The sequence below is a fragment of the Tyto alba genome, unplaced genomic scaffold (genome assembly GCF_018691265.1).
Source record: "Tyto alba isolate M040663 unplaced genomic scaffold, T.alba_DEE_v4.0 Super-Scaffold_45, whole genome shotgun sequence".
Lineage (NCBI taxonomy): Eukaryota > Metazoa > Chordata > Aves > Strigiformes > Tytonidae > Tyto > Tyto alba.
The window spans coordinates 20,435,282-20,459,279 of NW_024881321.1; positions in this window are offsets into that span (position 1 = coordinate 20,435,282).

A 23,998-nucleotide genomic window follows, 5' to 3' on the forward strand; every position below is an offset into this window, starting at 1 on the left:
AGCACAGAAAGAAGGGATGACAACAGAATTTGGAATTTTTGGCCATGATCTTGTGATACTTCTTTTAGCTTGCTGTGATTAACTCATGGGGTAGGCAGAGAAGCAGGAACTTTCTCTTTGCCTCTACTTTTCTTTAAATAAAATATATATTCTTTATCTTTTAGTCAGCTATGATGCTTTTTGCTGCTGGAAACTTCATATACTTGCAGGGATCCTTTTTTTTTTTTTTTTTTTTTTTGCAGGGGTCTAGCTGCAGTGTGATGAGACATGGTGCTATGCATACTGAAGTGTTTCCCTGTTGTAAATGAGACTTTATGTGCTGCTCTATCACCTGTTCCATGCCATCTGGAAACTGTGATGTGAAATAAAACAGCACACACAGGTGGTACAACTTTCGGTTTAATTGCTACCATACAGCAGAATATATAAGGGAGAAAACATTGACTATTAAATGGTTTAAATGTTGCAAATACAGTTCAAAGGGTAAATTAGATAATAATGTGAATGCAGTTACTTATGGAATCACTGATAGTAGACTTAGTGTTATGGTAGTGCTAGGATTTTCCTTTTCAAAGAGTGAAAAAAGGTTACATTCCTCTTCAGGACTCTTATATGGGACCCAGTCCGGCTTCCATTTTATGAAGAGATAAAATTCTGACTGACTTTCTAAATAATAAGATAGGAACCTTACTTACTCTTATGTAATACAATAATATATTTAGTACAATCATATATTTTATATTATTTATATTATATATAAATATCCTATAAATAAATATGATATTATTTATACTTGATATGATGTATATTTATATGATTTATATTTAGCACAATCATATATTTTATATGTAGTACAATCATATATTTAGCATATGTAGCATAATGGATTTCTCACATAATATATGACATAATAATCTTATTAAAACTGCATGAAAATGTATTAGAAAATATTAAATGTTGCAGAATATATTTTGTGCATGTGAACAGTAGTGTAGTCAAAGGATTTTAATTCCTATTTTATATTTGAAAAAGGTAAACCTGCAAGTTTTTATGTAACTAACTAGAAGGGGACCAGATGGACTCAGGAAAAAAGAAAATGTCTCTGTAAAATGACTGTTATAGCCCATGTTTGCTGTACAATGCTAAAAATGTGAAAATGTGTGTTTTCCTTTTTTTTTATTATTTTTTTTTTTTAATGAGAATTGCCTCAGCCTCAGAGATCTACATGAAAGGAAAATTTTTCTTTGATAAAAAATATGTAAAATCTGTTTATTCTTGTCAATGTTGAAAGGCCATGGTTATACCCTGTACATCGATAAACCTGAGAGATACACAGGTTCATATGTTTAGGTGAAACAGATGAAAGAATAAATGAAAGGCACTAAAAGTATGGCAGCGATAGTTCTAAAGTTAAAAATCAGCTGTGAAATAATTATAATGAGAAAGAAATGTCTGCATTTTGAACCTCAGTGTCTTCTCTGACTGGTTATGTGTTTTTCTGACTGCTAAATTTAATTAATTAATTCTATGATGTCCTTCCTGAAATTTCTAACAGAAAAAAGTATGTAAATTTTAGAATGCTGAGGTATATTTGAAGTTTTTCTGTCACCAGTCTTTTGTATCTCAGTTCTTAAACTCATTTGAAACTCACAAGAAAATTGCACTTCTATCCCATACTAATTAAAATTTCCAGAAATATATTCACAACACAGCAACTCAATAATTAGGCTGAGCCACACTGTTGTGATAAAGATGAAATGAAATGTTATTAAATTTAAAAATGTGTTTCTCAAGGAGGAAAAAAATTATTAGAGAAGATCTATTTTGAAGAACATATCTCTCTAAAAGGACAATACTTTCACTTGCTGGACTACTGAACCGAGAACAGGATGTCTAGCTGTAAGCAGCTGAATTGTTAAGCATGAAGTAGTTGTGTGTGTTTTCCAAAGGAAGCTCAGGTTTATTTTAACTATAAAATCAATTTAACTGTAAGAAAAGAAGCTCTTATTAGCATTTACTTTTACTATTTTCTGGTCAATAATATCCTCACTGCTCTGACATCAGGGTGAGCAGCATGTGGGATGGAAAGGAAATTAGCTTGTTTTTGTAGGGGGACGTTTGTGGGTGTAGACTAAAATCCTTAGGGAATGCCAGCTGATTTACCACCACTGGAAACAATAGATTCTCTCTCCTCACACCACAGACTCAAGCTTTTTTATTTCTTGTGCACCACAAGACACCTTTTACAGTACTATAAATGAGGTTTATGACTGCAATATGTACAATGACATTTCTTTACAGTTCTGTGTCATTGAAGGAAGATCAAGTTGACATGAATTTATAGTGGCCACTACATGAGAGTGGGAGTGTTTTGAAAGTCATGGAGTTGTATAATAGCAGTACAGAATATTACATCCTTGGACATCTTACACATTTTTTTGATATATGTTGTAAATTCCAATTAGTAGTTTCTAACATTAGGAAAGTCTTGTTAACATTCTTCAGTATTAATAATATGGAATGGATTTTCTTTGAAATAAGCTGATTATATTTCTCTATTAATTTTGTCTCCACTATAGATTTTGTCACAAGTCACAAAATAATAGTACTCCTTATTTAAAGAGAAAAATATATTTTATATCACAATTAAAAATATTTTTGCAAAATACTATAAAGTGTTAACTCTAGCAAAGTCAGTTCAATTAAGCTTTACTGTGGTAATTAACAGACTTTAAGAACCACAGAGTTTGGATTAGTATAGTTTGATGTTTAGTCAGTTATCACAGCTATTAAAAATCCTTGGCTTAATTAAGCACTGACAGATTGACAAACCTTGTGACAAGTGGTTAGCTGTGAAAATTTACAGCATTCTACCTCCTTTAAAGCCATAAATACCTTATGAACACATCACTACTTCTCTTTCCAGTATCTTTTAGAACTGAAATGACAGAAGTCTACCAAAGTAATTTAGATGGGTTTAGGTGACATTACCTATCAGGTTTTAGCATATAGAGTCTGTATCATTTACAACACTTGACAGACAGATAAGATGATAAGATCCCTGGTTCCCATGTAAGTAGGACTTAATCCGAACCTTGATTAGATAAATCATTCAATTAAATTTAATTTACAAGTGAGGTTACTAGGTCTGTTTGAATGTTTATGGTCAAGTACTTTCTCAAAAACCTTACAAGATCAAGATTAATCAAATACTCTGTCATGACTACTAGTTTGACAATGACTTAAAGAATTCATCAGTATCTTCAAAACTTCTAGTTCTCCTCAAAATTCAGAACATTTCTCCCTTAGTTTAGGCTTATAAGATTTAAACATTTCAACCTGAGCTTATCCTAAGTTTTTCTTATAGTCAGTGGAGAGAAACATGCAATTGACCTGAACTGTCTGAGATCTTACATCTGAAGATGAGACAAACTGATCCTGAAGATTTTAATTTTTCTTTACCGGCCATGGAAGGCAATCGTCACAGATATTGATGACCAGTTTTAAATATTTAAAGCTACGTGAGGTGAGTCATCCCCTTGGATGCCCAGCTTTTAGTGTTTTTACTTACTGGTGAAAAAGATCATGTCTCTATCTCCAGCTGTTTTTTTGAAGTAATAGGCTCATACTACAACAAAGAATGCCAAGTCATTCAGTCATCTGTAGTGATGAATTTCATAAAACCTAGAATGTCCACCTTATGTATACATAAAAAAAAAAAAATCATGTTACTCGTTCCTTGATACCTTTTTTTTCACAGTTAAAAAGCATGCCTTCATTTATTTGCACTTGGCATATACATACACATGCACACATACATATATAAAAATGGCACTCATATACTCAATCCTCAGTTCAATTCAATATTTTTGTATGCTAAAATGTTACACTGACACCTAACTTCAAAGTTATTGCTTAATTAAACAATGCAAAATACACAATAATTCATATTTTGATTTAGCTTAGTGTTTTATTGCCAGTACAAAAGCAGCATATGATGGGTAGAATAATGACTATACTGCCACAGTGTTGTGTAGTGTTAAATGGAGAGGGCCACATCTGTACTGTTAAAAGAGTTCCACACAGTAAGAAGCCTAAGGTCTTTGTGAAGTCCATGGGTTCCCTCTGGGGTTAAACAAACTGTCCAGAACAAGCAACCAGCAGAGCTGAAGCCTCACAACAAAGCACTGAAAAGTAGGGAAAATTTTGTTAAATGAAGCTGATGATTTCAGTGAATTCTGGATGTAACTTATAATAAGGTGAAGACAAGTAGAAATGTATGAATTGGCAGGTAGAGTTATTTTTCTACTGTAAGACCTGAACTAAGGATTGCATAAGCAATTTAAAGAACTTTCCACTATCATATCTATAAAATGTGTGTAAACATACTTCAGAACAAAAAGTGTTTTATGACCTGCACAATAAATCAGGAACCCAGATGAGGACAGGTATGAAAAAGGTGTTTCAGTAATAGAATGCAGCTGTCTGCTTTCCAAACTGAAGGTGCTGTATCAAACTGACTGTGATGAAACTGTGTGCAGTATTGAAAGATTTTTGGTTTGAAATATTTTTCCTGTATCAATATGTTAATTCTCCTGCAGCTTGATTCTGATCTTTGCAATTATTTTACAAACTATTATCTGGAAAGCAACAGAACTCTATCTATGAATCAATAAATAATGTTTTAAAACACAATTAATATGTTTTTGTCACCATTAACCTTATAACATCTTATCATCCCACCAAACAACAGAAGTAGAACTGAAATCAACTGGCTAATCAGTGGTATGGAATGACTTCCATATAAAGACTCTGTACACAGATGAGGAATTTTCAAGTATCTATGAAGATACAAATACGAATGATATGAAATAGAGGTCTTTAAAATCCTAAAGGGACTGTCATGATCATCTGTGATTGTCAAACTGAAGAGTAAGACTGGAGTTCAGAATGATCTTGACTTATTAGTGAAACTGGATGAAAGAAATGAGATGGATATTCAACATGGACCATCATAAAATAGGAATAATTAACTGAAGAAATACAAGGTGAGAAAAACCTTTTAACAACAGTTCTTAAGAAAAGGCTCTGAGATTACAAGGAACCAGAATTTATGCCATATTGTTATGAAGAAGACAATTAACTTGAGATATTTAAATAGGAATTAAGACTTGTAAATGATCCATCTGCTTTATTTAGCAACATGAAGTGCCAGCTGGAAATCAGGTTTAGGTACCACAGCGTCTTAATATGTAGCCTAAATGAAGAGAATCTTAATGAGAGCAACAGAAACATTCACTAGTATGAAAAATGTGATGTGTGAGAAATTAATGAAAGACATGATGTTGCTTACCTTAAAGAACAGGAGATTATAGAGGCCATGATAACACCCATCAGATACGTAAAAGAATTTTCCAAAGAGGAAAAGAATTTTCACAAGAGGAAATGAATAATCTGTTTTCCATAACTAGGGCAGATAAAAGCAGTAATAAGTTGCTGTTGTTTGGTTGGGGCTCTTTTTAGCAAACTGGTCATTGTTTGATATCAGGAAAATTTTGTGAAGGTAAGAGGAGTAAAGAACAGAACAAATTAAATATATATTGTGTGGTCTACATCACTGGAATACTGTCAGAAAGAGATATACCTGATCATGCCAGGGCAAAATTATAGATGATGATTTCTGAAGTAATAGTAATATTATTTTCTTATGATTCTTTTTCACAAGAATCTAGTGAAATTCTGTAATGTGCATACAAATAATGTGTTAATTTTTTGAAATAAAATAATTGAGCTCAAAGCTACAGGATAACATTGAATTTAAAAGTATAAATAGCTTGAAGAAGTGACTAAACAGATTTGCCTATGATATTCTATAACTAGAACAAGCAGTGGTCTAAGTGCTGTAGTCACAGAATTGCTGCATCACTTGAATATTACACTGGAAAGATTATTTTGAGGCAAGCTGTTATGTTTACAGCTTTCTACATATGCTTTTAAAATCTGCCATCGTAAAGATAGCTCCTGGAAAAATATCTTAGATTCCCTAGTGTTCATCCTGATGTTTTTTCGTTCCTTTTATCATTTATTCAACCTATTTGCCTGTTAAAGAAACCACAACAAAACAACAAAAAAAATGAGTTTTCTATATGTATAAAACAATAATATGCATTGTTAAGTCCTTTAAATAAATATAATTCATCACTCTTTTTGATATTGCGCATAACTATCAGATTTCATAGATGTGTTGTAATACTTCTAGTGTACTTGGGGACTCTCTTGGTAAAATGTAAGATTAGAGAGACACTATAATCAGTGTTCTGCAGAAGATCACTTGATGTTTCAGGCATAAATTATTTATGTTGGTTGATGCAACAAGTCCAGTTCAGCCTTCTCTTCTGGAATGGGCAGAATATAAAGAACATGTATGAAAATCTGTGAGAACTAGCTACTCATTCAGTTTTTGATGGAGGTGAAACACTTTATTCCTTTAGGGAGAAAGAAGAAGAAAAAAGAATAAAAGTTATAATAGTGTATATCCTCAGCAGATGATTCAAAAGGACTTTGTCCTTCCAAGGAAACTGAAAGAATAATTCTCTGTCAACATGTGAGTTTGGTGATAATGCAGTTGGAAAGGCCTCTCATCACAGAAGGAAGCAGAGGCCTGGGAAAGTTGGTGAAAAGAAAACACACATAATATCAGAAAATTGAAATGTAGGATGCAGTTACTGGGGAAATAAGAAAAAGATGTGAGTTTATTAACCAATTTTACTTGTAAGTAGACTTTACAGTAATTTTTTAAAATTAGACTTCTGAAAACTATAAACAGAAATTATAAACAATGTTCCTGAGAGGATCAGAAAAATCTGATTAAATATAGGAAAAATTTAAAGTAAATAAATTCTCGTAAAAAAAAGAAAGTCTGTACTTTTTCAAAGATAATAGACCTGAGCAAAGCCTGGAATAAAGTGCAAACATTGTTAGAGATGGAAATGAAAAATTGGATGCTTCTGAGGTAGTTGAGATACTTTAAAGATAGAGTGGATGGAAAAATTTAAAGATAAGAATGTCAGTTTTCATAAATTTGATACGTGAACAATGTTTAATGTACTTCCAAATGCAGCAACAGAAAATTAGCAAATATCATCTTAGCAAATATGTACTCTGAAAAGCAAGACCATTTCTTTGTTTCCTTCAGTGACAGTCTGAATAGAATTAAAAAGCTACTGTTTAGATTAGAGACACTTCCAATTAATGCAAATAATTAGAAGAACACACCTTTGCTGTATTGGTATTTCTGTGCATATTCATTTCTGGGCTCTTATGCCAGAATGGTAGTAGGAGACCTCAAGAAGACAATGCTTCTCAGAGTACTTGGAGCCATGTCAGGAAAGGAAAATTCAGGGAATTTCTATATGGGTGGATGAAGATGCGCTCCTGCTCCTTGAGGCTGTGTTTGAAATTTCGGGACAGTGGAAATTTGTTCTAGAAACCACTGAGATACATTAATGTGGCACAGTGCCACAACAAATATATCTCATGTTACTGCCAGCCTGACAGATATATCTGATCTTTACTAGGAGTCATGCTCACTTAGAAACAGCACCAGGCAAAAATAACTACTCAGTTTGTTGACTGGAGTTGCCTATCTTTAGTCCAGGTTCCAGAACAAGAGAAAAACATCATTTCTTTCTATGTGCATAATACTCTGTGTAGACATCAGGCTGTTCTCCAGATATACAGCTGAGGAGCATCATGTTTCTTATTCACTTCATCCAATATATATTAATATACTATTAATATAGCTTTATATGTTTATAGTATATAATATATTTTTATATGTGTGAAAATGTATGTGTGTGTACATATATATACTCAGGTGTATATCATCAGATACATCTCATCTTAAGGTAAGTATTTAAGAGCAATCACATGAATCATCTTCTGTAATTCCTACAGAATCTTCTTGTGCAGAATGCTGATGTAACATGAAATAAATGCATCTTACACCATAAGCATGAGTTTTGAGCTTACTTCAACATACAGAACTCTACTGTTTTTCTACTAGTTCTTTTTGGAATAACAAACATTTTCTTATTCATTTGTGGAAGACGGAATTGTTTTGTGATACTCAATTTCCTTTTTCTTACTGACTGAACTGATCATAAGCAATTGATACAGAAAGATTACCTTCAGAGACAGAGAAGGGCAACAAAAGCTAGCTGAAGACAATTGGTCTAAGGTATGTCTATTGTTCAGCAGATGCTCACACACTATGTCAGGATTAGTAAGTGGTGTGGCAGAGTGGATCTGCAAAGGGAACCAGCTGGTGCTGGGGACCTGGTATGTCAACTCTATATGCATTTCAGGACATTTCACAAATGCTAGGGTGGTCCCATGGGCTGAACATCCATTAACAGTTGGAAGAAATTATGTTTGTTCCTTGAGCATATCTTCCATTTTACTTTCAGCTAAACCAAATCCATTTAGCATTCTTTCAGGCTACATTGTAAGGAGAGTGACTCCACAATAATCAGATTTAGTTTCAAAAATGCATTCCTGATCTGACCTAAAACTCAATTTTAGTTACACCCAGTGTATTTTGCACCAACAGGGATAGGCCTTTTGGCATACACATTGTAGAATGTGAGTACTAGGCTGTTTAAAACTGGCTAAAATGAAACTCTGTTAAGGTCGAAGCTCTGGCCAATTGGGTGAAAGAACCGTATTTGTCAGTGCTCTAAGAACTGCTATAAAATTAAATTGAAAAGTCAGGAAGACAAACATGAGCATTTATATGGCCATTATGCACATATGCTTCAACTATTTAAGTTCACAAAATGGTGTGTATGTTTATCCCATCACTCTCCAGTTCCAAATAAATAAGGAAAAAAAAAAGAAAATAAAAGATGACTTGTAGTGCTGCCTCAAACAGCTATTCTTTTTCATTTGTCCAAGTCACTTTTAAACTTTCTCTTAAACTTCCAATTATGTAGTAGCTTTTTGGATTTTTTTTTTTTTTAATATTGTTTTTCTTCATTATTGCTTGATAGATGCCTATACATGCATACTATATTTTACTTTTGCACAGGAGACCCACCAATGACCTTGTATGCTAAAAAGTATTGCTGGACAGGTGGCTGAAGGCATCTGCTTCTTCCTGCAAATATTTTTTTTTCTTAAATCTCTGTGGGGATAGTGAAGGAAGAACAGGAATTAAGGGAGGACTGTTATAAACAAAACTATAGACATCCTCCATATGGTTGTGAACATGTTTCCCTAGGCTTGGCCTTGAACAGTCCAATCCCCTGCAGGGCAAGTTCACTGAAGTGCAATGGCCTGCTATTAGAGGACTGTGTTTTCTAACACCTGGGCGATGAATGGAGTTTCCAGCTAGTAATTAGACACCTCTTGCAGGCAGCAGAAGAGTCTCTTTTTGTACATTGTTTTCAAAGGTGGGGGTGGGGATGGGGCACCTAAAAAGCAGAAAGAAAAAAGCTTCCTGTATGGTGTTTCATGTTAGCTTACACTCTGTCAGGAAAAAAACCTGGGATTGAAGTTAGTTTCATATTAAATTTCATAAGGGGACATTCCTGCTGGATTCTCAACTGATTTTTTCACTCTCTTAAAACTCAATATCATATTACAGGTATTGAAAATAAATGTGTTTTGAAAGCTAATGGGTAATGAGGCACTTAAGAGAAATCCCTGGACCCCTACATCTCTCTGGAGCCCAGAGAAGTTAGCATTCATTGACAGCTCCAAGGGGATTTATTTAAGCCTAAAATAAGTATTTCTTTGGACTTAATTATAGGAAGTGCTTAAACTGCTGAATTCAAATGCCAAAAGGGATTCATTTAGTCTGAAGTGAATCTTTTCCTGTTCTGAAATTAAATCTCTCAAAACAGTTTGAAACAAGAAACAAAAAAAGTTGAGTGAATATTACCTATTTTTTTTTATTGTTCTTATGCCTACTTTTGAGCTATTCTTTATGCCTATATGCTAAAAAACCTCTTATTTGGGAGGCAGCTCTTGTTCACCTCCCTGATACCTTCTGAAACAGGTACAACAAACACTTTTGTTACAGCAATATAAGCAGTTAGCAGCTCAATGTTTAAAGATTTTAACTGTTTGAAAAATAAAGGTTTTATGACTTTTGTGGGTTTTCATGTGTATATACTGCCTGTGATTAACACATGAATGATTGATTATTGGTTATTAAATTACAGCTCTAGTTCAGCCTCTCCTGTAACTCTCTTATTGGAATTTGCACGTCAAAAGTTCTGACAAAGTGCATTTTCAGGGCGTGCAGTGAAACTCACTGACAGCAGATATCTGGACCTGATCTCTTAGCAGATAAAGACTCCCGATACACTATAATAGCCTGAAGATTCAGTATCACTTGCAAGCACAAAAGATCTGCATTGGAAGTCCATGCAACTGTACAGCAGCATGGGTACATCTATTTGGGGTAATTATCAATATTCGTGGCATGATTTGTGCTCAGTTGGACCAATGCAAATACATGAAAGTGTTACTGATATTTATTTATATTCCTCTAAGTATTTTGTATGGAGATTAGGGACTTGCTCCTGTGCTTTTTTGTTTGCTCTACCTTAATATATACCTCTCCCGGTGAAACAAACAGAAGTAAAAAATACTACATCTCTGGATTTTTCTGAGTTTGTAATGTTAGGACTTATCTCTCAATTTTTCCCAAAGTATCCAGAGTTTCCCAAACCTCCTGGCCTATACCTTCTTTAATTTCTAAGTCACTCTCACCCAGAGCTTCTTAATGGTGTAACAACTATGAAATTCTGATGATGATAGCATAAAAAACTTCATATAAATGTCTTGGTGTGGTAAAATTTGATATTTTTTTGTTGTGTTGTTTTAAAAATAAAAGGAAATCTGTTTTGTCCCCAGGTCCAGCCCTAGGGAGGGACTGATATGGCTGACTCTGAATTCTCTGAAATTCTCTGGATTGTCTGAAACCACTTGTATCACATTATTCTGAAGGCAGTACTAACATTAGCCAGGTGGAAATCAATGTCTTCTCCATGGCATCAGTTAACTGAACTATTCTGTTCCTTCAGTTTCTCATGATGTCTCAGGCAACTGGCCTTTCTTCACTTCCTTGAAACTCTGTCACTGCAAAACATGGATTCAGAGAAGAGAGGAAAAGATTAAAATAGGGAAATGTTGCCGTTTAACTAAATCCCAGCTCCTTCTCCCCAGCTAAATAATGACATAGTCACCTTGGAGAAGAGATAACATTGTGTCCCAGAGAATGGAAAAGGGACTCTTCACATGGTTTTGCACCACTCCTGCATCTCAGGCTGTTATTATCTACATTAACAATTACATATACATTTTGTTCTCCTGACTGGAAATCTAAGGGTTGTGCTGTAGTCACAACAAGCATATGAAATAACATCCGACATAAGGAAGAGCTGCTCCTTTTTTATACTAATATTTATATCTGCTTCATTAGAGCAGAAAATACTTGCTGAACAGGCACATGAAAATTCGAAACTACTGGTTAGGACAGAAAAAAAACTCAAGCAAATCAAGCTGCATTAAAATGTATGAGGATATTGATACAGTTGGTCCAGAGTTTTTATTGTTAAAAATAATAACACTCTCCTGCCTGAAGCATTTCTAAGTCACTTTGGACAACAAAAAAAATCAAACTAAGATGACTTAATGATTCACATGATTTTAATACAATGTAAAAACATTAATGAATTTGTTATATAGTGTTGAGTTTACATGATTACCAGTTCTTTATAGTGCATTTATCAAGTAAGCATGCCTTTTCACAGCAGCTGAGTTTTTTTACCACAGGATCTATTTAGCCATATAGCTTTAAATCCTGTTGATCTCTTTCTTTCATGATGATGATTAGTTTATTTTCTTATTTGTTTTTAACCTTGGGATTCTAACAAGACATTGCTATTATTTCTCCTTCATATTTTTTCAGTCAGACGTATATGTATGCTTGTGTGTACATGCTAATATATTTAGAATATAGGTGTGTGTATGTTGTGGTTTGACTCTGGTCAGCAGCCAACCACCACGCAGCCACTGTCTCTCCCTTCCCCTCTGGCAATAAGAAGGGACAGAGAGCCAGGCTTGGGGTTCGATAGGACTGGGATGGGGAAAAAATCACCCTTTATGGGCACGAGCAAAAGGCAGACTCGTTAGGGGAAGAAAAAAAGAACATATATTTATTACAGACACTAACAACACTTAACAGAGTAAGACAGTGGGAAGCATTGACACATCCTGAGAACACCTTCCCCCCACCCCTCCCTTCTTCCCGGGCTCAGTTCTGCTCCCGATATCTCTACCTCCTCCCCCCAGCGGCACAGGGGCAGAGAATGGGAGGTGAAGTCAGTGCTACCACTTCTTCCATCTTCAGTGGGGGGAGATTCTGGAACTTGTTCCCCCTGCTCCATCGTGGTCCCCCTCTCACAGGAGACAGCCCTCCACAAACTTTCTCCGATGTGAGTCCCTCCCACGGGCCGCAGCGTTCCCCACACTGCTCTGTCATAGGACACCAACTGCCTCCAACTGGATTCTCTCCCACAGCTGCAGCCCTTCCCAAGCTGCTCCAGCGTGGGACACCCCACATTCTGCAATCCTCCCACCGCTGTATTACAGCATCAGGGCTACCTTTTCCCACAAGACCCTGGCCTTCTTTGGGCACAGAACCTTGATCATCCAGGTGAAAAAACACAGGCCATAAATCAATGTTTGCTCCACTGTAGATCTTCATGGGTGGCAGGGTGGGGGCTTCCCTGCTGTCTCATCACAGGATACAGGGGGGTCTCTGCTCCAGCATACCTCCCCCCTCCTTCCTCTGTTCCTCCACTGACCTTGGTGTTCACGCAGCTGCCGCAACTCCTCCTCACAAGTCCAACTGCACATCACCACATCCCTTCTTAAATACATTATCGCAGAGTCACAGCTGATTGGCTCAGTTTTTGAGCAGAGGTTGAGCTGACTTGGAGCTGGAGGAGCTTTGAGAAGCTTCTCACAGGAGGACGCTTCTATAGCCCCCTCCCCTGCTACCAAAAAATCCCACCACTCACACAAACCCAGGACAGTGTATCAAATGAAAATATACAGGTATTTATTCTATAGATTTTATGGAATTCAATAGATTCTGCTATACACAAACCAAGCTTCTGTCTAGAAGCCACCATTTAAGTTGGTAGAAGATAATGAAGTACTGCTGTGGTCAGTAGTATGAGTTTTCAAGAAAAGTCTCCATTAAATATCACCATTGTTTACAGTTATATTGAATACTGTAGTTAGTATCATAAATATATTTACACTTATTGACATTATATATTAACTAAATATATATTATATATAATAATATATTGTTTTTAATATACTTAATTAACATCATATATGAATTAAATTTTTTAGAAGCTGAAGCAAAAATATGTGAACAATACTTTTCCAAATTCAATTCAATATATTTTTTATAACATTATTGTTCTTTTTGTCACTAGTATGACCTTAGCTTGAATTACAGCTTACATTTTTACTGTATGACTAAAAAAAGGACATTCCTTTAATTTATTGTTTGTGTACCTGTCTTTAGTGCTGATATAGCTTCATGCAAGTACTGAGGATTTCAGAGACCAAAGGAAGGAAAGAAGCACATAAAGTTAGATGTGAATAATCATTACAATGCATCCTTGAAAAGATTGCTTTTCTGTCTTGAACTTCAGAAAAATTATGTTGTTTCAAGTTCCAAAGTGCATTACTCTGTACATTTGTAATATACAAGGAAGATAAACTGTGTCAAACAGCATATATCTGAGTTTGGTTTTGCTTTCCTTTGGCAAATCAAAGTATTAAAATTTTTTCAGGAAGATTAAAAATAAGTAGAAGTCTATGACTTTTAAGATATTGTTGCCTTTGTTTCCTGGATACTGAACTGCTGATGTTACTCCCAGATATTCCTGCTCTCCTACTTAAGAAATAGTATGTAATAACGATATAATCTGAATTAGCAATGGAATAATTTAAGTTTGCAACACTGGGAGAAGCAGAGGCACAAATAAAGGGAACACCTTGGAAGAATACCACAGCAGCTGCACACTGTGTAAGTGCATTCGTAAAATACATAAGAGATCACTTGGCTGATCTTCAGTGCTCTTTGTGAAATACGGTATGTCCTGTTTCAGCCACAGGGGCCAGATGTACCTCTTAAGCAGAATTTGACCCTGTTAGTTCAAGGAAGCTGGAACAAAGCCTTTACAAAATTCATGTTTAAAACTCAGTGTAGTATGCAGATTATAATGTAGGCAGATGGCTGCTTACAAATCTACAGTTTTAATTACACAGATCTCAGCTGGAACAAAAAACCCCAGATATTCTAAGTAGTATTCTAGCAGCATTCTAAACAAACAACTTGAACCACTTTCCATCATTTCAGTCTTGGCTCATCAGGGAGGTCCCAGTTGACTGGAAGCTAGCAACTGTGATGTCCATCTACAAGAAGGGCTGGATGATGGATCTGGGGAACTACAGGACTGTCAGCCTGAGCTCAGTGTTGGGGAAGGGTTATGAAGCAGATCATCTTGAGTACCATCACACAGCACATACAGGACAAGTGGACTATCAGGCCTAGTCAGCATGGGTTTTTGAAAGGCAGGTCCTGTTTGACTAACCTAATCTCCTTCTATGACCAGGTGATCCACTTAGTGGGTGAGGGAAAGGCTGTGGATATTGTCTGCCAAGACTTTAGTAAAGCCTTTGACACCACTTCCCACAGCATTCTCCTGGAGAAACTGGTTGATCATGTCTTGGACAGGGTGTGCTCTTTGCTGGGTTAAAAACTGTCTGGATGGCTGGTCCCAAAGAGTGGTGGTGAATGGAGTTAAATCCAGTTGGTCAGTCACAAGTGGTGTTCCCCAGGGATCACTATTGGGTCTGGTTCTGCTTAATATCTTTATCAATGATCTGGATGAGGGGATTGTGTATACCCTCAGTAAGTTTGTCGATGACACCAAGTTGGGTGGGAATGTTTATCTGTTTGAGGGTAAGAAGACTCTACAAAGGGATATGGCCAGGCTGGATTGATGGACTGAGGTCAATTATATGAGGTTCAACAAGGCTCAGCGCCAGGTCCTGCACTTGGGTCATAACAACCCCATGCAATTCTATAGGCCTGGGGAAGAGTGGCTAGAAAGCTGCACAGTGGAAAAAGACCTGGGGGTGTTGGTTGACAGCCAGCTGAATATGAGCCAGCAGTGTGCCCAGGTGGCCAAGAAGGCCAATAGCATCCTGGACTATATCAGAAATAGTGTGGCCAGCAGCACCAGGGAAGTGATTGTCCCCCCTGTACTCAGCACTATTGAGGCCACACCTCGAATACTGTGTTCAGTTTTGGGCTCCTCATGGCAAGAAAGACATTGAGGTGCTGGAGTGTGTTCAAAAAAAGGCAAAAAAGCTGGTGAAGAGTCTTATGAGGAGCAGCTGAAGGAACAGTTGTTTACCCTGGAGAAAAGGAGGCTACTCTCTGCAGCTACCTGAAAGGTTGTAGCTAGGTGGGTATTGATCTCTTCTCCTGTCTAACACTTGGCAGTGTTATGTTAACAGTTGAACTTGATGATCTTAAAGTTCTTTTCCAACCTAAACTATTCTATGATTCTAAATCCACCCACAGATTTAATGTGTGTAAGCATGCTGATTTGCAAAAGATAAACATAAGTTCTGTTTCTAGAGAGTCTTGTAATGAATTTATATTTAATATTAAAGTAGAAAAATGTGAGTGAATGCACCAGAAAAAAAAAAAAAAAAAAAAGTCATTGTATTACTTTCAGTAACATACAAAGAAACACTCCTTTTTTTTAGAGTAGAAAAATAGGTCAGTATCCAGTACTGAAACACAATGTAGTAAATGACCACTGTAATCTCATGGTTGTGGATACAGAGGAATATTGTCAAGATCTTCCAACTGATTTAATTTCAGGCTTACCTAAATCAAGAAGCCGATATTCAGTTGTCTCCCTCCGGTATTGAGTTTAATTAATATTTTCATTATATATACTCTGTATACTTTAGTGTTTTAGGAAAGAAATTCTGTCAAACATCATGCTGTATATAGAAACTTACTTAGCATGTCAGTTATTATTGTATGTCAGAAAGCAGTAAAGGTGCTCAGAACATTTTAGCTACACTGAAATCAGTAAGAAAATTTCCCACTATCTTTAACATTGGGATTTCATCCTATGTTACTTTTGTCTCATAGCTTTATGAATATTTTGAATTGGATTGATTGAGTGGTGGAATCTGTTTTCATCTTACAAAAGTCTTGAGTTGCAACAGGGTAAATTATCCATCTGATGAGTCCTAAAGCTAACTGGAATAAATACATATCCTTCCAGGTCAAATGTTTCTGAAAAATCTGTATATTCAGATCTGCTTTTACTGACTTCACAGTGAGATCTCTGGCCAGTGTCTTCAGTCTTGTTTCTTTTCAGTCCTTAAGTAGGTTTCCAAGGAAAGATGGTTTCAACCATATAATTAAAGATCACAGTGTCAAAGATCTTGGGAAAAGACTTGGGAATAGATACAAAACAGTTTTTCAAACCAGTTTTGTCCACCATTCCAAAGCTAATTGTTTGATGCTACCACACTAATATTTGCTGATGAGAAATTACATCCTTAGTGCCTTTTGATCCTTAATAATGTATTGATTTTAAATTCAAACTGTGATGCTCTAACCCCATACAGTAGTTCCATTATACAAATTTACATCAAGGTATCCAAGTCTATGTTCAAACCAGCATAAACCTGTTTTATCCAGTCTTTGCTCATATTCACTAATCCTCCAGATAAAAAGATAAAAGTACAAAGAATTCTTAACACATATTTGGAGAAAAAAATTAAAAACTATAGTCAATCTTTTTAACCATGTTTTATCTCACTGTGATCACATGGCCTGTGTATATTCTAAACAATTTAATCAGAGTTGTGGTTTTGTTTTGTTTAATTTTGTTTTGTTTTGTTTTTTTTTTTTTTCATAATTGCTTTGGAGTTCTTACATGTATTTATTCTTATCCAGAATAATGGCTTCAGGATTTCCCATAAGAAGCCTGAGACTTGAAAGATGATATATCAGGAAATTAAAACTTAAATGTCCCCAAGGAAAATGTTTCATTTGGGGATTTAGAGCAGGTTTTTACATTTTTGCTGTTTCTGAGGAATAACGTATATCTTTTGCATTGTTTATTGAATACTGTTATAGAATAAATTTTTTCCTGTAGTTTGTAATAAGAAACAAAATGAGGATTTAAATAACAGAAAGAAGAAACAAGAAGATCAATTACAAACCTCAGAATGAAGAAAAAGAACTTCTTCAATTTATACCTTAGTTTTTTTAGTCACAACTTTGTAAAATATCTCTTTATATAATGGCCTAGAAAAGAAGAAAATTTTCATGACCTTTTCAGTTATATCATCAAAGGTGGAGATTTCCCTCCTTATTGAGCAGACAACTATGTATCCTTAAAGAGATTCATGACCCTTTATTAGGTGAGCAAGAGGCCTGAGCATATATGTAGACTATCTCTGTGACAGACTACACTGGTTTAAGCCTCCCTTTTGCTGATATTCTTGTTAAAACACCTAATGCAACCTAAGCTTATATTATTTTTGAGAAACCTTTCCATGTCCTTTGTAAGAGCAGCAAACATCACTCACCCCAGTGACAGAGTTGCCATACGATTTCATCTTTGTCTCTATTGTTACTTATGAATCTCAACCCAGAGACTGCTCTGAAAAGGTCAAGGTACTATACACTGCACAGGTGTCTAACCCTTCCCTCCCCTCCCTAGAGGAAATAGAGCTTTGTTGTTGTGGTTTGAGCCTACACAGCAGCTAAACGCCCCGCAGTCGCTCACCCACCCTCTCCCCACTTGGCAATGGGGAGGGAATCAGAGGGGCAAAGGGAGACTTACGGGTTGAGATAAAAACAGTTTAATAACAGTAACAGAACAATACGCTGACAGCAGTATCAACAGGTAATGTACAATACAGCTGCTCACCACCTGCTGACTGACACCTGTAACAACCCAACAAAGGCCCCACAGCCTCACTCCCAGAAGTGAGAGCCCCTCCTGGCCCACTCCTGCCTTTATATAGTGAGCACAATGTCACATGACATGGGATATCGGCCAATCCGGGCCCAGCCCTCCAGCTGTGCTCCCCCCGCCCCCACACACAGGTCAGGGCACTAGGACCTGGGGAGCCCCTGGGATGTCAGTGTGCTGCAGCACTCCTCCAGCTACCAAACCAACAGGAACTCTAGTCCAGCCCCAACCAGGACATTTATGTATTGGCAATACCCAGGTTCTCCCATGGGATTGTTGGTCTTGGTTTATTTATTTTTTTTTCTATTACTCTTTTAGTCAAGAAAAAGTATAGTAGCTCTTGAAAAGTAAACACATTACTTTTCTGTAGATTTATCCTAAGCATTTATCCCATTTTTCTGTCATTCATAACTAAAGGACCACCAGTAAGCTTAGTGCAACTTCTTGGCCTTCATTAACCGCATTGTAGGTTTTCCCTCCTGAAAAGTCTTTCCTTCTTGTCTTATTCTGTGTCACTTCATGGATTAAGTACCTTAGAAAATGGGCAGTTTTGAAGAAGTAGATTATCCATTCACGGCTGCTTGTGTGCTTCCACACACCCACCCCCCTCATCCCCCCTTTCCTTTCTTTGCCTTTTCAGTGTAAGATGGAAAAGAACAAAGAGATTTGAAGGTAAGTCAAGCTAATCAGGTTGAATTCCCTTCACGTCAGAAATGCAGGAGTTAAATTCTGCAGTTCAGGCTCTGAAGTTGTTCCATAGATTGAGAAGTGTACGTTGAGGGGGAAAAATGGGGGGAAGCCAAGGAGAACATTCTTTTATGGCATTTTTGTAGCCTCTGGGAAAGGAAAGCATTGCTCTTTCAGAAGAGTCAGATTAGTGCTCTCCGTCAGGCACCTCATCTGGAGAAACTTTTCCATGGCTGACTATAATCACTGTCATCTGGAAAAGAAAGGAAATGCTGTTTTTGTAATGAACTATATGATTAATTTGGAGCTGTCCAGCAGGGTGTGGTCTCATTGACAGCTTTTCATATCGGTGCAGCCACTCTTCCTTCAGTAATAAACCTCATGAGACGATATGGAAAGGCAATTGTTAGTGCTGTGTGGTTTATGTAAAATATGAACATGATATCAAGGATAAAGTTGCCTGAACAGTGAAAGCAGAGAAAAGCACATGGGCTTTGTTTCTAAGAGCTTGCACATCATCGTGCTTGTGTGCTTTAGGCATGGAAGGAGATCCATTGAATTAATTGTGACTATATATATCTATATCGATACATATCTTATAAAGATAAGAATGTACTGGGATTCAGTTTTATTATTACTGTTACTTAGCTATTATCTTTATGAACAACCTAGAGGACACTATTGATTTAATTTTCCTCAATTCAATAGTGCTTTACACTTAGATAATTCCACTCTTCATCACCAGGCTAGTGAGAGAGGGGAACAGTTCAAATAGATTTGTTATTTAATCTAGTCACGATCAGATTTTTTTGCCCTTGCACACAGAGAATAGTGTCTTACTCCACCATTTCCCAAATACAACAGATCATAAATAGTGTAGGTACAATTCAGCAAAGTTTTGTACTGTAACATTGCTACAGGTTTAATACCTCTCTTCTGAAAATAAACAGAATCTTGTTTTATGTATTTGGCAACACTGAAACAAATCTGGTGTTTCTATAATACCAAGAGAGAATTATTCTCTGACAGTGTTCCGATACAGTGACACTACCTGCTAAATACACTATTTCTGAATTTAGTGATTCATACAGTGTTACAAAAAAAGCAACACATTTAATATTCTGCAAGCTAGGTGTTCTTGAAAGAGAAGAATAGAGAGAATATTGTTATAAGAAAAATAAAATATTGTTCATTTTATAGCTGACTGAAGTGTCCCAACTTCTGCTAGAGCCGTGTTGCATAAGATTTCTGGACATTTATTTAATTTGTCAGTCTAAACCTAACAAAAACTCAAAATGCATACAGTACATGTCCATTTTATATCATAATCTCATCTTAAATTTTACTGCACATAGACGAGCATGCATTTAAAATAAATGAGATTCAATTTCTAATGAGCTTTTAGAAATTCAGAGTTTAAATGACATAAGTTTCATGGGTAGATTCTAATTTTTAGAAAACTTTTTTTTTTCTCTCTTCAGTACAAAAAGAAATTCTGAAATGTAAGAGGTCAAGTGAAAGCTGTGTTGAGAGGTAGTAAAATGGAGTCTGAATATTCTGTGGACTATGTAGGTACATCTCTGCACCCCCCCCCAGAGCCATGCTGGAGTTAATACACACATGCACAGCTGGAGGATTAGAGACTCAAATCATGACAGGGCTAATTCTTAACAACTTAGTCTATATTCCACAACACAGCTACACACTTGGTCCTGCAAGAGTGGTTCTGAACAGACATTTAAGACTGTAGAAGTGTTTCTAACTATATGAATGATTTGGAAGCATGAGGAAAGGAATTTTTGGCCTCCATACACTTTTGTTATATTGATCAAAATTTGCAGAAATGTTCAAATCAGAATTTCTGCATTTTAACATTGTTATCTAGAGATGTGGATTCACTTTGTCTGTAGACTGAAATAATAACACAAATTACGTTTATTTTTAAAGAAAAAATGGATAGATACCACTGAAACTATGATCATTTAATGACAGTTATGTAGATAATTTTTATTATAGTTCTGCTGGATGTTTGAGCTAACTGACATGAACATAAACACTGGATTCTTAACTTTCACCCAATTATATGATCCCACAATTTAGCCCTGAGGTTGCCATCCAAAACAGATTAGACCAAACTATTTTTACTGCTTTCCTAACACTGATGATAATATTAAAGATTAATATTTTCTAGAGGAAAAAAAGAAGAAAAAATTGATTTTTTAAAGTTAGTTATCATGAAAGCAAATCTTTTTACCTATTAGGAGAAGACACAGAAAGAGGAACTAAATATTATATTTTAAACTATTTCATCTTTCTAGAGTTATGAATTTTGACAGCATCTTCCATTTTATTTAATTTTTCCTTCATTGAGTCACCTAATCATAGGGTTGTCTTGTCGTAACATTACCTCTAAATATGCAGTGTCAGTAACTTAGGCTTCTGAGTATTTTTTGCTGGACAATTTAAATCAGTGATGTAAACTTGGGAGGTAATCGTCAGATGCTTTATCTCATGTATGTTTTCATTTAAGTATAGGTGAGTTATTTTATATTTGAACTAACTTATTTTAGTCAAGACAGGCAAGGGAGCTGATGGGACTTAATTCAAACTCTTGTAACAGATGGCTTTTACAGTAAAAATAATTAACAATTTCTCACTATCACTATCATTGTCTTCCAGGCTTACCATCCCCTTCAGATGAATGACGACATCTCATTCACAAGAACACAATGCAATATCCATAAGCAAAGTTTACAGTAATTGTTTTGCAGAAGTAGTTTGAGTAGTGTTGAGGGAGAAATACTTCAGGCATGAAGAAACTGTATTAGCTAATGCCTCATTGTTTCTCATAAAATTTAGTTTTTAAGAGGATGTCTGTAAACATTAATCCAAAAGCATCAAGACTCGTGAGTACCATATTATGTATTATTTTGTCTTCTATCAATCTCCTAGCAGTGCTGACTGCTATTTATAGAGTGCCATCTAAACTTTTTAGTAGCTTCATTTCTACGTAAAGGCTGAAGCATTTGGTCTTTAGCTTTATTGTGCTCTGAAAGTCAGTGAGTATTTTAATATGAATTGATGATTTTACAAGATACATGGAGTTTGGTACTTTATAACAATTATCACTATAGGAAAGATCAGTACAAAAATTGACACAATACAGTCATGTTCGACTACTAAAGTGATGTCATGCTCATAAAAGCTCAAGTACTTCTGCATGGAAATGTACTGTGCAGGCTAGTTACATCTTAAAATCTACCTAACACCAGCCTGGTGCTTATTCTACTTCTATGAAGCTGTTAATATGATTGTAATATTTATACTTTTATATTTATTATCATTCTCCATTAGAAACAGAACTCCCTCTTTTGTTCTCTTAAGACAATTGTATTTAAAACTGTGTTTTTGTAACTCTTTTACAATTACTGAATTAGAAGACATCTGCTGGAGCTAATCTAGGTCATCTCTTTACTGACCTTGAAGGATTTGGAGAATCTAAAACTTCAAAGAATCTAAAATATTTTAATTGCTCCCTTATCTTCCTTCTGCTTCATCTGTAATAAAGCTTTCAGTCTAAATAATTTATCTCCTACCAACTTAGCCAGTTTCCAAACCTTGGTTTACTGAAAGAGTTTACTTGCAATATTCCCTTTAAGTGTCAGGTGATACCTGAGATCTACTTTGCATAATCAGAGAGAGGCAGAGAGTTTACAGTCCAGAAAAAAAAAACTGAAGTCATCATTATTCTAGCATAAGAGATTGACAAAGGAGAGCTGAAGGAATAATGAATTAAATGAATTATAGGATATAGATAACTAATAATAATAAGGCTAAGACCATATTTGACATTCATGGACCTCTGAACATTTTCAGAATTCTTTTGCACCCTCTAGCCAACCAGGGAAGCATTGAAAGTCCATAGGAAACATTTCCTAGTGGCTGTGTACATGTCTACTCAGCTCTTGGCATAGTCCTCAAACCCTTATACCTGAGCTTGCAGTGGGGATTCTCACGTTGTTTATTTAATTCTAGGAATAGAGCCAGTAATGCTTTCAAAAGCAGGACTAGAAAAAAGCAGGGGGATGAAGAAGTTATCTACTCCCTCATATCTGGAAGCCTATTGTCTAGACCACCCACCCAGACAGTGATAAATGATGGTTCAGTTATTTCCTCTGCCCAGGACAGACTGCTAGTTGGAAGGTATGTTGTCCACCTCCTAAAACAACTGTTTTGCAGCTGAGTTGTGAAGTCTCTAAGGTTGAAGCCATTCCATTTAAAAAAAAAATTTCAGGACACCAAGATAATCCTTCTTAGATAAAACATATCCAAACTACTAAAAACCATATATCTTTTGAATGTGTATTAGTTTTTTGGTGATACATAAAGCCTTAAACTTAAACTGCCTTAAACTGTAGGTCCATCTTTCCAACTTACCATCTTTTAACTTTCCCAGTTCATTATTTCTTTTCTCATCTTCCTTTTGCTCTTCAGGCTTTCTTGTCTTATTTTCTTTATTTCATGTATACGTTTATCAGTTTGCCAAGCAATGGTTGTTCGTGATGACAGTCACATCTGTATATTCACTCTTTGTGTCTCCTATTTAAGCTGTTCTTATCATGACAGTAAAAAATTAGCCCTTTAATAACTGGCCCATGGTGCCATATTGTTATAATATATATATACCTCATCTTCAGTTTATATGTAACGACAACTAAGATTATGTCAAAATGGTGGGTTTATACAGTGCATTATAATTGTGTGATGTAAGGCCATGTCTTAGTTCCTGGTAGCTTCTGGATGGGTACCTTGTCTCTTGACTGATGTTGGGATAAGAATTTGTTATGTATCATAGGAGAGCTACTTGGGAGCTGAGCTGGGTATACATGAGCTATGAAGTGAATTATTAAGAGCGAGGACTGCTTTACAGAATGCATCAATTGTAATTTAAAATTAATCAAAACAAAAAGAACAATTTACAGCCTCACTTAGCTAGTGTGCATGAAGCTGTGTAAATGAAGTTAACAGAAGTGAAAATGTAGCCTTGACCTTACTGCCTTGACACCAAGGTTGGTAGTGCTTTACCTTAACTAGGAATTAACAGCAGGAGAGATCATGTATGTATACATTTGTTAAAGACAAAAAATAAAACAAACTAACTGCTAATAACATTCCCTGCAAAACCAAATATTCAT